Below are 18,009 nucleotides of genomic sequence, written 5' to 3'. Positions count from 1 at the left end.
ATGCCAGATATAAAAAATGTTTTGAGTAGCGCAATAATTACTTGCCCTAGTAATTAATTACATTTATTAAAGAGTAATTCAATTACCGGTACTTTTTTGGTAAAATAACAAGTAACCATAATTAAAAGTAATTTTCAGAGCGCAGCATCAAGAAGCAGTTGGCAGGTTGGTGTTTCTGGTTAAAATCTTTGTGTGTATGTCCTACAATAATGTTTACTTATAAAAAATTATTCAATTATTTTCATGTTGCTGCTGACGTTTAAACATGTCTTTTTAAACAAGGGAACGTTATTTCACATTTTGTTATTTTTTGTTTTTTTGGCTGAAGAATTGAGCGTAGCTAAATGTTTTTTTTTAAACACGATTGTTATATTATTACCTAGGCTTTTTCTTTTTTTCTGATCTCAAAACCCCTTAAGTTGGGATCGTATTATGCAAATCCTACTTTTATTACTTGTTTGTTCCTGTTTTTTTGTATTTGGATCCTCATCAGTCCTGAACATTTAAAACCAAGGCATGGTGGAAATATTTAGTTACGTCATGCGTTACTGATATTTCCATTTAGTGGTTAGTTTATGGGCAAACTATATTGAGATATGAGTTTTGATCCATATCGGCCACCCCTACACTTGTGTTGGCAACAGTGCTGGCACTGTTTAGGGATAATAATAATAATGACATTGTGATATTTGAGAAATTTCATATTGCTGCACATTTTTTTCGGGGCTACAAAAAAAATTCTGTGCTACTTATTTTTTATTTATTTATTGGCACCAAAAATTTAACTACAGCTAATAATAATAATCTTTATGAATATTTTATTTCTACTTTGGTAGACTTATTTTTACATTTTAGTTTATGTACATCGGTTTGCTGCTTCAAGTCAAATGAAGGATTTTCTTATACAAAATCTTATATGACTGTTGTGAATTAAATTCACCAAGAGGTGGCGACATTTTACTTCCAAAAAACAAGTCTAAAACTTCTACATCTATTGATGGCTACAAATGTGAGCCCAAGTGTGCAGTTATATAACTTGTCATAGTAGTTTTCTTAAAAGCAGGTGCGCTGTCAGAAATTCTGGCCCCCGTGACTCCCTCATTCTCAACACACAACAGTGGGGGGTTCTTGACATTGTCCCAACTCCACACAACAACCTTTCTCAAAACTAATGTTTTAAGGTCTTGTGCTTGTGAACCCAATTCCAATATTGCGTTTGACCAATGATTGGTCAGATTGGTAGCAGTCAATCATTGCGGCACATGCGCGGTTTCAAGGTACTATTTTTTCCCCTTCTGCCTCAGGCTGACTTCGGTCGCCAACTAGCAGTGGAGAGGCTTTTAAGCTGAATTTTGCTTGCAACTGAAAGCATCACAATTAGTCGAGACACAACTTGCATACCAAAAAACTCTATTAGCTGTGGTACTTGTAAACCAAGGTACCATTGTAATCAGACCAAAGGGTGGTTATTTTGAAGAAACTAGTATATAAAACATGTTTTCAGTTATTTCACCTTTTTTTGTTAAGTACATAACTCCACATGTGTTCATTCATAGTTTTGATGCCTTCAGTGACAACATACAATGTAAATAGTCATGAAAATTAAAAAAACGCTTTGAATGAGGTGTGTCCAAACTTTTGGCCTGTACTGTATATTATATAATATATTTATATTATATATATTGCGAGTGTGTGTGTCTGTATGTATGTACTGTATGTACATACACTATATTGCCAAAAGCATTTGGCCACCTGCCTTGACTCACATATGAACTTGAAGTGCCATCCCATTCCTAACCCATAGGGTTCAATATGATGTCGGTCCACCTTTTGCAACTAATACAGCTTCAACTCTTCTGGGAAGGCTGTTCACAAGGTTGCGGAGTGTGTTTATAGGAATTTTCCACCATTCTTCCAAAAGCGCATTGGTGAGGTCACACACTGATGTTGGTCGAGAAGGCCTGGCTCTCAGTCTCCGTTCTAATTCATCCCAAAGGTGTTCTATCGGGTTCAAGTCAGGACTCTGTGCAGGCCAGTCAAGTTCATCCACACCAGACTCTGTCATCCATGTCTCTATGGACCTTGCTTTGTGCACTGGTGCACAGTCATGTTGGAAGAGGAAGGGGCCTGCTCCAAACTGTTCCCACAAGGTTGGGAGCATGGAATTGTCCAAAATGTTTTGGTATCCTGGAGCTCGGCACAATGCAGTCCGAAATGTACTGTTCTCCTGGCAACCTCCAAACCCAGACTCGTCCATCAGATTGCCAGATGTAAAAGCGTGATTCATCACTCCAGAGAATGTGTTTCCACAGCTCTAGAGTCCAGTGGCGACGTGCTTTACACCACTGCATCCGATGCTTTGCATTGGACTTGGTGATGTATGGCTTAGATTCAGCTGCTCTGCCATGGAAACCCATTCCATGAAGCTCTCTGCGTACAGTACGTGGGCTAATTGGAAGGTCAGATTAAGTTTGGAACTCTGTAGCAACTGACTGTGCAGAAATTCGCCGACCTCTTTGCACTATGCGCTTCAGCATCCACTGACCCCTCCCTGTCAGTTTACATGGCCTACCACCTGGTGGCTGAGTTGCTGTTGTTCCCAAACTCTTCTTTTTCCTTATAATAAAGCCGACAGTTGGCTTTGGAATATTTAGGAGCGAGGAAATTTCACGGCTGGATTTGTTGCACAGGTGGCATCCTATGACAGTTCCACGCTGGAAATCACTGAGCTCCTGAGAGCGGCCCATTCTTTTTCAAATGCCTAAGTACTTCATTTTTTTACACCTGTGGCCGGGCCAAGTGATTAGGACACCTGATTCTGATCATTTGGATGGGTGGCCAATACGTTTGGAAATATAGTGTATATATCTGTGTGTATACAATATATATGAATAGATATATATTTATATATTAGGACTGTAAAATTATATTTTTTATCGGATCAATCACATTTTGGAATTTGAATTAATCTTGATTAATTACAAGGTGATTACTCGCTTGCTTAATTGAAATGTTCTTAAGAAAATAAACCATTAACCACAAATGCAATTTTATTGTGAGATTGTCATCCAGGAATGTTTTTAACTGCTTTAATTGAAGGCATATAATTTATTTGCACAACACCTTGTAACTGTTTTATCAAAATTTGCTTCAGGCTATATTATGGAGTTACCCAGCAATTCTTTCTAATTATAGGCCAATATCAAATGTATGTGTCTTATCAAAAAATCTGGAATCTCTTGTTTGTGATCAGTTGAAATAATTCCTCTATTCAAATACTATCAATCAGGCTTCAGGAAAAAGCACAGCACTGCTACAATGAAGGTGGTAAATGACATAATTGTAGCACTTGATGAAAAAAACAGTACTGTGCCTCACCTTTTATTGATCTCTCCAAAGCGTTTGACACAGTAGATCAGACCTGGGCATCTTGCGGCCCTTTGTGCGTCCCTGTCCGGCCCGTGTGAGGCCAATCATAAACTACAAAATACATTTTAAAAAGTATCTATGTCGAATGTGCAATACAACGGTGCTGCTTTTGTTTTGAAAAGCGTTATTTGTATTACTTCCGTGTGTACGTATGCGCGTGCGTGGTTGGGAGTGAATGTGAACAGCGGCAATCACAAATTACAAAATAAATTTAAAAAAACATCTATGTCATTCGTGCAATACAACTGTGCTGCTTTTATTTTGAAAAGTGTCATTTATGGACGTATGTCTGTGTGTAACCTGTGAGTGAAGGTGCACAGCGACACGTGATGCCCGATTACCCCCCAAAATGTCAGCTCACGCTAATAAAAGAAAAGTTGATGACGAATGCCGTGTTTTCAACAAGACATGGACTGCCAAGTATTTCTTTACAGAAACTAAAGGTAAAGCCGTGTGCTTAATTTGTGGTACACAGGTTGCTGTGTTGAAAGAATATAATTTGAATCGCCATTACACGACGAAGCGCGGGGAAAAATACCGGAATCTGTCCGATGAAGAGCACGCAAGGGAGGCTGATGCGTTGATGGTAAAACGGCAAACCCAACAAGGACTTTTTGCCCAATTTCACACCCCCATAGATGCAGCCGTCAGGACAAGTATCATAATTTCTCACAAAATCGCCAGAAAAAGTAAGGCATTTTCTGACGGGGAATTTATTAAGGAGTGCTTATTGGACTCTGTTGCGCTGATATGCACGGAGAAGAGGGGCGCATTTGAGAACGTGTCACTATCCTGACGCACTGTAACGAGGCGGGTTGAGGCCATCACTGGAAATTTGGAGCTTCAGCTGAAGAACAGAACGGCCGACTTTGACTGTTTTTCGCTGGCTTTGGATGAGAGCTGTGATGTACGTGACACCGCCCAGCTGCTCATCTTCTTACGTGGGATAACTTCTGACTTTCAAATCACGGAGGAGCTGGCAGCCATCCAGTCAATTAAAGGGAGAACCACAGGTTGTTCACTTGTTCACAGAGGTAAATGCCTGTTTGGACATGTTAAGACTGAAATGGGACAAGCTGGCAGGTGTGACAACAGATGGTTGTCCAAAAAAAAAATGTTGGACTTTAAAGAGGATGCAGAATAAAGTGACAGAAATTAACCCTGTGCAGAAATTGAAATTTTTGCATTGTATTATACATCAGGAAGTGTTGTGTAAGACAGTGTTAAAAATTAACCATGTTGTTGATGCTGTAAGTAAAACAGTTAACTTTATCAGAGCAAGAGCGTTAAATCATAGACAATTTGTTGCACTTTTGTAGGAAAATGAGAGTGAACATAGTGCCATAAGCTACCACAGCAACGTCAGGTGGCTCAGCCTGGGAAAAGTTCTGAAAAGTGTCTGGGACCTGAGAGACCAGGGGCCGTACTTATCAAGCTTCTTAGAATTACTCCTAAGAAGTCTGCTAAGAGTTGACTTAAGAGTAAATAAATTCTTCGCTGAAAGCTGCACTTAAAAGTTAGTTATCAAGCGTCTTACTCACACTTTCAGCGAAGTGTAGGACTGAATCTTAAGTGTCACACTCAGAGCTGAATTACGACATTACTATGTGCCGTAAACGGAAGTTTAGGTGACGTCATTTCTGTGTCCATAGAAATTACCAATCACGGAAGGGAATCCGTTGTCTAAGAATAAAGAAATATCTTGGAAATATTTAAGTGGACAATGGGAGTGTATATTTTGACAATAAACTACAAAATAATACAAAACAAACTAGTCCCCGCCGGCACTCACGCTACCGCTCCCTCTCTTCTATCGCCCACACACTCACTGACGTCACTCACCTCACGGCCACACACATACGCTACTGTCATAACATTTTCTTTCCAATTCATTAATTAGGCAACTAATTTGAAACTGGTGTGGGTGGCTCTATATATACTAGCCCACTGCAGACACATGCAGAAATCAACAAGGAATCGAAAAGTATTAAATCTGTGACAAAAATAATATCCGCTCTGTCTAAACGATACCGTTTGATCAGCTGCTCGTCATCAAAAAAAACAAAAAAAAACATTGTTCCGTTCCCTGAACGTTCGCGCACGTCTCTCTCGCCTCAGTGCCATCCCCTGCTGGCAACTCCTAACCACTTAAGACACCTCTGAAGGTCTCTTAAATATCGTGGAGAGTAGGAGTGATTTTTAGACTTAAGAACGTTGATAAAAAGCTTTTATTCTTAAGTTTGAGAGTAGGACTAAATTTCGCAAATTCTCAGGACTTAAGTGTAAAATGGCACTCTAAGAAGCTTGATAAGTACGGCCCCAGATTCAGAATTTCTGTGGGAAGAAAGGACATGACATCCCAGAACTTTCAGATGAAGACTGGGTGGCAGACCTCGGATTCACTGTGGATGTGACTGCACTCATGAACGAACAGAATGTCAAACTGCAGCGCAAGGGCCTTTTTGTGCATGAGATGTACAGTGCAGTGACGGCTTTCATGAGAAAGTTGCAGCTTCTCTCAAGCCAAGTGAAGGACAACATTCTGACCTACTTGCCAACACTAAAAGAAGCCACAAGATCAGCCGATCACCTCCACAAATACTCAAGCAAGTTAGAAGCACTGCATGGAGAGTTTTTTCGAGGCGATTTCAAGATTTCAAAACTCTTGAGAGTGAAATGCACATGGTTTCTTCTCCCTTCAACTGCAGTGTTGACAATGCACCAAGCGATGTTCAGATGGAGCTCATTGACCTGCAGTCTGACCTACTTCTGGCAGAGCACTTCAGGTCAGTCTCATTGCTGGACTTTTACTCCTCCCTCAAAGAGGAGAACTTTCCACACCTGAGGAGGCATGCTCAGAGGATTCTGGTCCTCTTTGGATCCACCTATGTATGTGAACAGACATTTTCTGTGATGAAGTTCAACAAATCCAAACACAGATCCTCTATCACTGATGAGCACCTCTCAGCTGTCCTTCGCATAGCCACTCAGATCCTCTATCACTGATGAACACCTCTCAGCTGTCCTTCGCATAGCCACCTCAGACATTCAGCCAGATTTCAATGCCCTTGTTCAAGCCCAGAACAGACTGGATTATTCGCACTGAAGAGGTAAAATGAGGTGGAAAACATAACAAGTTATTGTTTGTTGTATTGCAGTATTTCTATAAACTTGTTAAGTTGTTTGTTGTTTTTCCTTGTTTGTGGAACAAAGTTAAAGTGTGAACAAGTTAAAAATAAATTGCAGTGATTCAATGATTGTTTTTGTTTTCTTATTTCAATTTCACAGCCTAATATAAATATTTAAGGATTAAGAGTTTAAATAAAACCATCAAAAGCAATCTGCTTTTATATAAAGTTAAGTTAGGTTAAATGGAATTATTATTATTATTATTTATCTTACGGTATATCAAAAATAATATTGAGCAAAATTTAACTGAAATATTGTCGATGTGGCCCTCCAGCAGTGCTCGGGTTGCTCATGCGGCCCCCGGTAAAAATTAATTGCGCACCCCTGCAGTAGATCATGCTATTTTAAAACGTAGGCGGTTTCTCATTGGACTTTCCGAACATACATGGTTTTCAAATTAATTACAAAACAAGACCCAAAGTATTAAATACGAGGACTTTTTTCCAGAATTTGTCACTGTTCATAAAGGAGTGCCTCAGGGATTTGTTTTGGGGCCCCTCTTATTTGTCTTGTACATCAATGATCTCAAACAACATCCGGATTGTTATAGGCGCAAAGTTGAAAAGCCAGCATCTGTGATGGTATGGGGGTGTATTAGTGCCCAAGACATGGGTAACTTACACATCTGTGAAGGCGCCATTAATGCTGAAAGGTACATACAGGTTTTGGAGCAACATATGTTGCCATCCAAGCAACATTACCATGGACGCCCCTGCTTATTTTAGCAAGACAATGCCAAGCCACGTGTTACATCAACGGGGCTTCATAGTAAAAGAGTGCGGGTACTAGACTGGCCTGCCTGTAGTCCGGACCTGTCTCCCATTGAAATGTGTGGCGCATTATGAAGCCTAAAATACCACAACTGTTGAACAACTTAAGCTGTACATCAAGCAAGAATGGGAAAGAATTCCACCTGAGAAGCTTAAAAAATGTGTCTCCTCAGTTCCCAAACATTTACTGAGTGTTGTTAAAAGGAAAGGCCATGTAACACAGTGGTGAACATGCCCTTTCCCAACTACTTTGGCACGTGTTGCAGCCATGAAATTCTAAGTTAATTATTATTTGCAAAAAATAAATAAAGTTTATGAGTTTGAACATCAAATATCTTGTCTTTGTAGTGCATTCAATTGAATATGGGTTGAAAAGGATTTGCAAATCATTGTATTCCGTTTATATTTACATCTAACACAATTTCCCAACTCATATGGAAAGGGGTTTGTATATAAAGTGTGTGTATACCTGTATATAGGTATGTATGCATGCATATATATATATGTATGAATGTGTGTGTGTGTGTGTGTGTGTGTGTGTGTGTGTGTGTGTGTGTGTGTGTGTGTGTGTGTGTGTGTGTGTGTGTGTGTGTGTGTGTGTGTGTGTGTGTGTGTGTGCGTGCGTGCGTGCGTGCGTGCGTGCGTGCGTGCGTGCGTGCGTGCGTGCGTGCGTGCGTGCGTGCGTGCGTGCGTGCGTGCGTGCGTGCGTGCGTGCGTGCGTGCGTGCGTGCGTGCGTGCGTGCGTGCGTGCGTGCGTGCGTGCGTGCGTGCGTGCGTGCGTGCGTGCGTGCGTGCGTGCGTGCGTGCGTGCGTGCGTGCGTGCGTGCGTGCGTGCGTGCGTGCGTGCGTGCGTGCGTGCGTGCGTGCGTGCGTGCGTGCGTGTATATATGTATATATATATAAAAGATGTATGTGTATATATGTATTTATACATATACAGTATAGATATATGTGTTATATATATATATATATATATAGTATAGATATATATGTGTTATATATTTATATATATATGTATGTACATATATGTATGTATCAGGCATGTGATTTTTCCATTTACAGACGGAAATCCGTCTTTTTTACCTCTGTAAAAATATCAAAAAATCGTTTCCGTTTTTCTTTGTTTTTTCTGATTTACAATGTGTGTTAAAATCTTGATCCGTCTCTTTGCCATACCTGCCAACAACTACGGTTTTCCCGATAATCCATTCCAGTTTGTGGATGCAGTGGTAAAAACAACGTTTTTCCATTAAAAATTATTATCTTTAAAATCGAAGCTACATAGCTTAACGACATTTCCCAGTAGCTTGGCAGGAGCTTCGCTACTTTTTAAACATGTAGCGATTTCCGTAGCTTTGTTATTTTTTAGACCCATGTAGCGGTTAGCTATGCTACATGCTACAAAAGAAGAGAGAGGGAGAAGAGAAAGAGAGAAATGCACTCGTGTAAATCAACAGGCAGGGGACAAAATATAGCGGAAAATCAATGATGATTGGTTGGTCTACGTCATGGGTGTCAAACTCTGGCCCGCCGTGTAATTTCACTTGGCCCTTGAGGCGATATCAAATTAACACTAGAGCTGGCCCGTTGATTATATACAACGGCGGTGCTGCGGTAACACAGCATTCACCGCTAATTCTCATACTTGCCAACCCTCCCGGGAGACTCCCAAATTTCAGTACCCCTCCCAAAAATCGTCACGTCCGCTTTTCATCCATTCCAACGAGTGCTGGCCCAGTCACATAATATGTGCGGCTTCTGCACACACACACAAGTGAATGCAATGCATACTTGATCAACAGCGATACAGGTTACACTGAGGGTTGCCGTATAAACAACTTTAACACTGTTAGAAATATATGCCACACTGTGAACCCACACCAAACAAGAATGACAAACACATTTCGGGAGAACATCCGCACAGTAACAAAACATAAACACAACAGAACAAATACCCAGAATCCTTTGCAGCACTAACTCTTCCGGGACGCTACAAGGTGTGTGTGTGTGTGTGGGGCGGGGTTTGGTGGTAGCGAGGGTGTATTTTGTAGCGTCCCGGAAGAGTTAGTACTGCAAAGGGGCGGCGTGGTGAAGTTGGTAGAGTGGCCGTGCCAGCAATCGGAGGGTTGCTGGTTACTGGGGTTCAATCCCCACCTTCTACCATGCTAGTCATGTCCGTTGTGTCCTTGGGCAAGACACTTCACCCTTGCTCCTGATGGCACACTGATGGCAGCTCCCGCCATCAGTGTGTGAATGTGTGTGTGAATGGGTGAATGTGGAAATACTGTCAAAGCGCTTTGAGTACCTTGAAGGTAGAAAAGCGCTATACAAGTATAACCCATTTATCATTTATTTATATGCCATTGATATTTTTTAAATATTATTATTATTTGAAACTCGATGTCACTATAAAGTTATATAAGCCTCGCTTGTTCAATATTCAATGCAAAACTTGTTTGGGTCCCTATTAAAAGGTTAATTTGTTCAACCTTGGCCCGCGGCTTTGTTCAGTTTTAAATTTTGGCCCACTCTGTATTTGAGTTTGACACCCCTGGTCTACGTATAAGAAAATCCATGATTGGTTGGTTGGTTTACTACGATGAGTCACGATTGGTTAAGATTAGGGCAAAACATTAGGGACAGGCCAATCAGAGGCCAGATAGGGCGGGTCATCGAACCAGGAAGGGAAATCACAACAGACACGCACATCCCAAATGACGACGAGAAAGTCAGAGAAGAGAAGAGGATATTTTCAAGCGGGCGATTTATATATTAAAAAAACTAATGGAAGATGGGAAGGGGGTTCTCTCCCTCTGATTTTTCTTTTAGCGATGTAGAAGACGTCCATGAAACCCACAATGCGTCTACTTGGCCACATTTGAACAAATGTATGCGCCTGGATAAAACATTCATTTGAGTTGTTTACCATGTTGAGTTGTTTACCATATAAGCCCAAATCAAAACTGCTCTCGTGTGGAATACACATTTAAGAACAAACATGATCGTGGTGTGGATGTGATGACTTTTGCTGCAGTATAGCCTGTCTAAATGCAAAATTTCATTTTCAATGGTGTTTTACAACAAGACAGTAGCTGACATTTTTTTGATTATTTCAACTGTTTATATTTTGATGTTGAATAGTTTATTAATTTTGAAACAAACTATAGACAGCGATTTTAAACTTGACAAACAAGTCAATGGCGTTTTAAAATCGTGTTTTTATCATCTTCGTCTTTTAGCAAAGTTAAAACCGTTTTTTATCTTTTAACCTTTTTGAACAAGTCGTGCATGCTTTTATTTCAAGTCGCCTGGACTACTGCAATGCACTTTATGCTGGCATTAGCCAAAAAGCTCTCTCCCGGTTGCAGTTAGTCCAGAACACGGCAGCACAACTTTTAACAGGGGCCAGGAAACGCCAGCATATAACCCCAATTCTTAAGAGTTTGCTCTGGCTCCCTGTTCATCTTAGAATTGATTTTAAAACCTTGCTGTTTGTTTTTAAAGCTTTACATGGACTGGCACCTCAGTATATCTCGGACCTCATCCAAATTTACAATCCTGCGCATGCTCTGAGGTCCGAGAGCCATCTCCAGCTCGTAGTGCCCAAGACCAGACTTAAAACCAGGGGAGACAGGGCCTTCTCTGTGGTCGGCCCTAAGCTCTGGAACACTCTGCCCCTCCATGTTCCAACTGCTCCCACAGTGGAGTGTTTTAAGTCTCGTCTTAAAGGCCTACTGAAACCCACTACTACCGACCACGCAGTCTGATAGTTTATACATCAAGGATGAAATCTTAACATTGCAACACATGCCAATACGGCCGGGTTAACTTATAAAGTGCAATTTTAAATTTCCCGCCACACTTCCGGTTGAAAACGTCTAGATATGATGACGTATGCGCGTGACGTAAACGGTTGATAGAAGTATTGGTACCCCATTGAATACAATACAAAAAAGCTCTGTTTTCATTTCAAAATTCCACAGTATTCTGGACATCTGTGTTGGTGAATCTTTTGCAATTTGTTTAATGAACAATGGAGACTGCAAAGAAGAAAGTTGTAGGTGGGATCGGTGTATTAGCGACGGACTACAGCAACTCAGCCAGGAGGACAGAGATGGATAGCAGACGCGTTAGCCACCGAACTCACCTTAACTTCCTCCGTCTCGCCGACCGCATCTGTGATCGGGTGAAGTCCTTCGTCGCACCGTCGATCGCTGGAACGCAGGTGAGCACAGGGTTGATGAGCAGATGAGGGCTGGCTGGCGTAGGTGGATAGATAATGTTTTTAGCATAGCTCCCCGAGGTCCGGTTGCTAAGTTAGCTTTAATGGCGTCGTTAGCGACAGCATTGTTAACCTTCGCCAGGCTGGAAAGCATTAACCGTGTATTTACATGTCCACGGTTTAATAGTATTGTTGTGAATGTCCATTTCGCGTTCTCGACTCTCATTTTCAAGAGGATATAGTATGTGTATGTGTATATATATATATATATATATATATATATATATATATATATATATATATATATATATATATATATATATATATATATATATATATATATATATAAGAGGTGGTTTAAAATACAAATCCATGATCCACAACAGAAAAAGGAGAGAGTGTGAATCCAATGAGCTAGCTTGTACCTAAGTTACGGTCAGAGCGAAAAAAGATATGTCTTGCACTGCATTCTAGTCCTTCACTCTAACGTTCCTCATCCACGAATCTTTCATCCTCGCTCAAATTAATGTGGTAATCGTCGCTTTCTCGGTCCGAATCGCTCTAGCTGCATTGAAAACAATAGGAAAATATTAGGAGCCTGTCAACTGACTACGTCACGCTACTTCCGGTAGGGGCAAGGCTTTTTTTTTTATCAGATACCAAAAGTTGCGATCTTTACCGTCGTTGTTCTCTACTAAATCCTTTCAGCAAAAATATGGCAATATCGCAAAATGATCAAGTATGACACATAGAATGGATCTGCTATTCTCGTTTAAATAAAAAAAATTCATTTCAGTAGGCCTTTAAGACCCACTTTTATTCTCTGGCTTTTAACACTACGTGAGTTGTGTGGTCCTCTGTTGTCCTCTGTGTTTTAAAATGTTGATTTCTATTTACTGTTTTAATTGGTTTTACCCTTTAAAATTGTTTTTAATCATATTTATTTTATATTGGTTTTATATGTATTTATTTTTGTTGTGCAGCACTTTGGAAACATTTTGTTGTTTAAATGTGCTAAATAAATAAAGTGGAGTGGAGTGGATAAACAACATTTACTGCAAGCTATTTGTTATTTCATGCTATGAATCACAAATGGCTATTCAGATAAAGGAAGTTAGCTAGTAGAATAAACATTGTTTACACTCTATGATTTTTGCATGATTTTTGCATTTGGAGCTGTTAGAAGTGGAGAGGGAGTTGAAGAGACCGAAATTGGCTATACAATCCAAGGCAGAATCCACTAAAGCAGAAACATAAAGTTAAAGTACCACTGATAGTCACACACACACTAGGTGTGGTGCAATTCCTCTCTGCATTTGAGCCATCCCCTTGGTCCGAAAATGCAAGCTGCTCAGAAATTTGCTAGGAAGGCTCATGTCAGAGCCATCTAAGCAAAAATGCCAAAGTAATGTGTGAATGAACCAAAGTAATGTGTAAATATCTATATGAACCATCTGTGGCTGTGAAGCGAACACTAGTAAGGTTGTAAATACTGTATAGAGTAGGCTAACCCATGTGGTTCCTGTGGATGTGAAGACAAGTTGTAATTACTGTAGTGACTAAATAACAGAGTGACTGAAACAGACATAGTGATTTGTTTGGATGAATGGGGTATGTATTTATGTAAACTGTGTGTGTATATGTATGTGTGTATGTACAGTATGTAAATATATTTGTGTATATGTAGATATGTATGTATATCTATATGTGTATATGTAGATATGTATGTATATCTATATGTATATAGATAGTACTTTATTGATTCCTTCAGGAGAGTTCCCTCAGGAAAATTAAAATTCCAGCAGCAGTGTACAGAATTGAGCTATAATTTAAAAAGTAAATAATAAATAATTTATGTTATTGTTTTGCATCCCCTGTCATCCTATTACCCTCCCCCCAGAGAGGAGTTGTACAGTCTGATGGCGTAGATATATGTATATGTATATGTAGATACACACTACCGTTCAAAAGTTTGGGGTCACCCAAACAATTTTGTGGAATAGCCTTCATTTCTAAGAACAAGAATAGACTGTCGAGTTTCAGATGAAAGTTCTCTTTTTCTGGCCATTTTGAGCGTTTAATTGACCCCACAAATGTGATGCTCCAGAAACTCAATCTGCTCAAAGGAATGTCAGTTTTGTAGCTTCTGTAACGAGCTAAACTGTTTTCAGATGTGTGAACATGATTGCACAAGGGTTTTCTAATCATCAATTAGCCTTCTGAGCCAATGAGCAAACACATTGTACCATTAGAACACTGGAGTGATAGTTGCTGGAAATGGGCCTCTATACACCTATGTAGATATTGCACCAAAAACCAGACATTTGCAGCTAGAATAGTCATTTACCACATTAGCAATGTATAGTGTATTTCTTTAAAGTTAAGACTAGTTTAAAGTTATCTTCATTGAAAAGTACAGTGCTTTTTCTTCAAAAATAAGGACATTTCAATGTGACCCCAAACTTTTGAACGGTAGTGTATATTAGGGGTGTGGGAAAAAATCGATTCGAATTCGAATCGCGATTCTCACGTTGTGCGATTCAGAATCGATTTTCATTTTTTTAAAAATCGATTTTTTATTTATTTATTTTGTTTTTTTTTTAATTAATCAATCCAACAAAAAAATACACAGCAATACCATAACAATGCAATCCAATTCCAAAACCAAACCCGACCCAGCAACACTCAGAACTGCAATAAACAGAGCAATTGAGGAGACACAAACACGATGCAGAACACACCAAAAGTAGTGAAACAAAAATGAATATTATCAACAACAGTATCAATATTAGTTACAATTTCAACATAGCAGTGATTAAAAATCCCTCATTGACATTATAATTAGACATTTATAAAAAAATAAAAAAAATAGAACAATAGTGTCACAGTGGCTTACACTTGCATCGCATCTCATAAGCTTGACAACACACTGTGTCCAATATTTTCACAAAGATAAAATAAGTCATATTTTTGGTTCATTTAATAGTTAAAACAAATTTACATTATTGCAATCAGTTGATAAAACATTGTCCTTAACAATTATAAAAGCTTTTTACAAAAATCTACTACTCTGCTTGCATGTCAGCAGACTGGGGTAGATCCTGCTGAAATCATATGTATTGAATGAATAGAAAATCGTTTTGAATCTTGGAAAAAATCGTTTTTGAATCGAGAATCGTGTTAAATTGAAAAAAAATCGATTTTGAATCGAATCGTGACCCCAAAAATCGATATTGAATCTAATCGTGGGACACCCAAAGATTCACAGCCCTAATATATATGTATACGTAGATATGTATACAGTATATGTATATATTAGGGTTGTACGGTGTAGCGGTACTAATAAAGTACCGCGATACTAATTGATTGAAATCGGTACTATGCTGCCTTTGAAAAGTACCGGTACCGTTTTGTCATCTCTGGCGATGGCTACAGAGCCGAGGCGCATTATTTTGACGGTGTCAAAACGCACACACAAAGTGCAAACAAGCAATAACATCTTGGGGAGGAAGAATGGCAAATAACGACAATTCTACTGGTTAATAAAAAGGATGCGTGAAGCGCAATATGGAGGTATTTGGTCTTCAAAACTAACGGTAAAGGTGACGCTTTAAACAAGGAAGCGCCGCGCTTCAAGTGTTACTTTAAAACACGCCTCGCCAAACGTGCCGATTAGTATTACCACCACTGCTTCAAACTTAAGTAAACATTTAAATAATGAACATTCAGATCTGCACAAGGAGTTTAAAGAATGACAGGTAATAATGTAGTTGTTACACCTGTCCTGCTGTTTGGCTCCGGTGCAGACTGTCGTCAAGGAGCATAGGGCAGACGTTCCCCTCAGGGTTGATGTTTTCGTCGGGGGTAACCCTTCACTTTACAATGGTTCTGCTAAGCTCTGCTTTCCGGTCAGAATTCGAGGCCGCCGATTTGTGACATTCTGGTTGCTTTGTTATTAGTTTTGCAGGACACAACCGGACCCGTTCATCACTGTACTGCGTAGTGTAAGCGCTACCTCTCCCTCTCTTTACTCGTCCACTCACTCACTCACTGACGTCACTCAGCCAACACGTTGCCATTCTCACAAACACACATACACTACTCTCATAAGTCAACCAGCTCCCCTGTACACATAACATGTAGATACGTAGACGCGCACACAGCTGCTTGGATTGATGCCAAATATTAGCTGAGTTATATTTGTATATTTATATATGTGTGTGTGTATGTCATACTTGCCAACCCTCTCGAATTTTCCGGGAGACTCCCGAATTTCAGTGCCTCTCCTGAAAATCTCCCGGGACAACCATTCTCCAGAATTTCTCCCGATTTCCAGCCGGACTTAAGGCACACCCCCTCCAAGTCTGCGGACCTGAGTGAGGACAGCCTGTCGTCACGTCCGCTTGGCCAACCAAAAAGTAACCACAGAAGTGTTCTGTGGTTACAGAACACTATACCATATAGTGTTTTAATTGGTCAACGTTTTACGTTGTATCGCGCACCCTGACGGCAAGTGTGGGAGTCGGTTCTGAAGTATGAAGTTAAGAGACGTAACTTCATCACCTCGCCTGGTTATTGACTCCAACCCAGAATATTACCTATGCTCCTTCAAAGGCTGTGCTACTGGCTGCAAAGCATTGCACTTTCAAATACAACAATGAGTAGAGGAGTGTTATGTGTGTATACTTGTAAATAAATGAACACTGAAATTCAAGTATTTATTTTATTATATATATATATATATATATATATATATATATATATATATATATATATATATATATATATATATATATATATATATATATATATATATATAATAAAATACATATATATATATATTTATAGCTAGAATTAACTGAAATTCAAGTATTTCTTATATATATATATATATATATATATATATATATATATATATATATATATATATATATATATATATATATATATATGAGAAATACTTGAATTTCAGTTAATTCTAGCTATAAATATTCTCCTCCCCCCTTAACCCTGCCCCCCGGCCCCGCCCACCCCGACTTTCCCCATTCAAGCAGCCTCTCCTCGGCAAGTCAGGCAGGTGTTATGAGAGTAGCGTATGTGTGTGTGTGTGGCCCTTTAATATGTGACAGCATGTGAGGTGAGTGACGTATGTGAGTGTGTGGGCGAGAGAGGTGAGGGAGCGGGAGTGCATGGAGTGGCTAGTGTTTTGTTGGATTGGCTGTGTGCAAGACCTCAATAAAGCCACGATTTGCAACTAATCGCCGGACTCGTCATTTACCCTGGAGTCCGGAGCTGTGGAGACCCACTGCCGGGTAGAGTGAAAGGTGTTGCCCCTGAGAATACATCGGCCCTGGAGCCGTGTCTCTCTTGCGCTCCTCGACTACGGTCTGGGAGCCGGAAGCAGGAAAGGTGCAACACAGAGCTAAAGCAATAACAAATGTTTTTATAGCAGCAGAGTTAAGACCATATTGCATTAAAAGCTACATTTTGACCCACTTCTATGGTGGAAGAACAATAAGCCCATATATCCTCTTACTGCCAAGTTAGTCAGGCTGGGGGGGGGGGGAGAAAAGTTAATCTGAGGCTGAGTTGACTTGAAACTGTTTAATGTTGCACTTTTTATATGAAGAAGAAAAGTTTTGTCATTTTATTTAATCTGAGTTACAACTTCAGGCAGTTTAATGTTGATTAACGTGGACCCCGACTTAAACAAGTTGAAAAACTTATTGGGGTGTTACCATTTAGTGGTCAATTGTACGGAATATGTACTGTACAATCTACTAATAAAAGTCTCAATCAATCAATCAAAAAAAGCACTTTATATGTAGAAAGGTTTTGTTAAGAAACCATTCTGAGCCTTATCTTATTTAGTTGTTATTTTACATATGTTGACCACATTAACCCTGGCAATGGACCCTGTGTGTATATGTACGTTATGCCATTGTTTACTAATTTGGTAAATAAATAACCATATTTTGTTGTTTTCTTACTGTACCGAAAATGAACCGAACCGTGACCTCTAAACCGAGGTACGTACCGAACCGAAATTGTTGTGTACCGTTACACCCCTAGTAAATAAATGAATATATATATATATATATATATATATATATATATATATATATATATATATATATATATATATATATATATATATATATACATATATATATATATATATATCGGATATTTATCGCATCAATACCGGAGTAGGAATGAAATAGCCTCTTGGTGTTTTTTCCTGACCTAAGGAATGTGTGTGTTTATGTATATGTGTGTATGTATGTCCATCCATCCATTTTCTACCGCTTTTTTCTCTCGGGGGTGCTGGGGCCTATCCCAGGTGCATTTTGGTGGAAGTACACCCTAGACAAGTCTGTGTATGTATGTATGTGTATA

General features: G+C 39.5%; 1 protein-coding gene across 2 annotated transcripts in view; it reads left to right on the top strand.

Moving 5' to 3' along the window:
* The window catches only part of nt5dc1 (5'-nucleotidase domain containing 1), a 78,025-nt gene that overhangs the window by 10,819 nt on the left and 49,197 nt on the right, over positions 1–18,009 (top strand). The window lies entirely within an intron of this gene.

The sequence above is a fragment of the Entelurus aequoreus genome, linkage group LG04, assembly GCF_033978785.1.
Source record: "Entelurus aequoreus isolate RoL-2023_Sb linkage group LG04, RoL_Eaeq_v1.1, whole genome shotgun sequence".
Classification (NCBI taxonomy): Eukaryota; Metazoa; Chordata; class Actinopteri; order Syngnathiformes; family Syngnathidae; genus Entelurus; species Entelurus aequoreus.
This window is presented reverse-complemented; position numbering and strand designations above follow the sequence as displayed.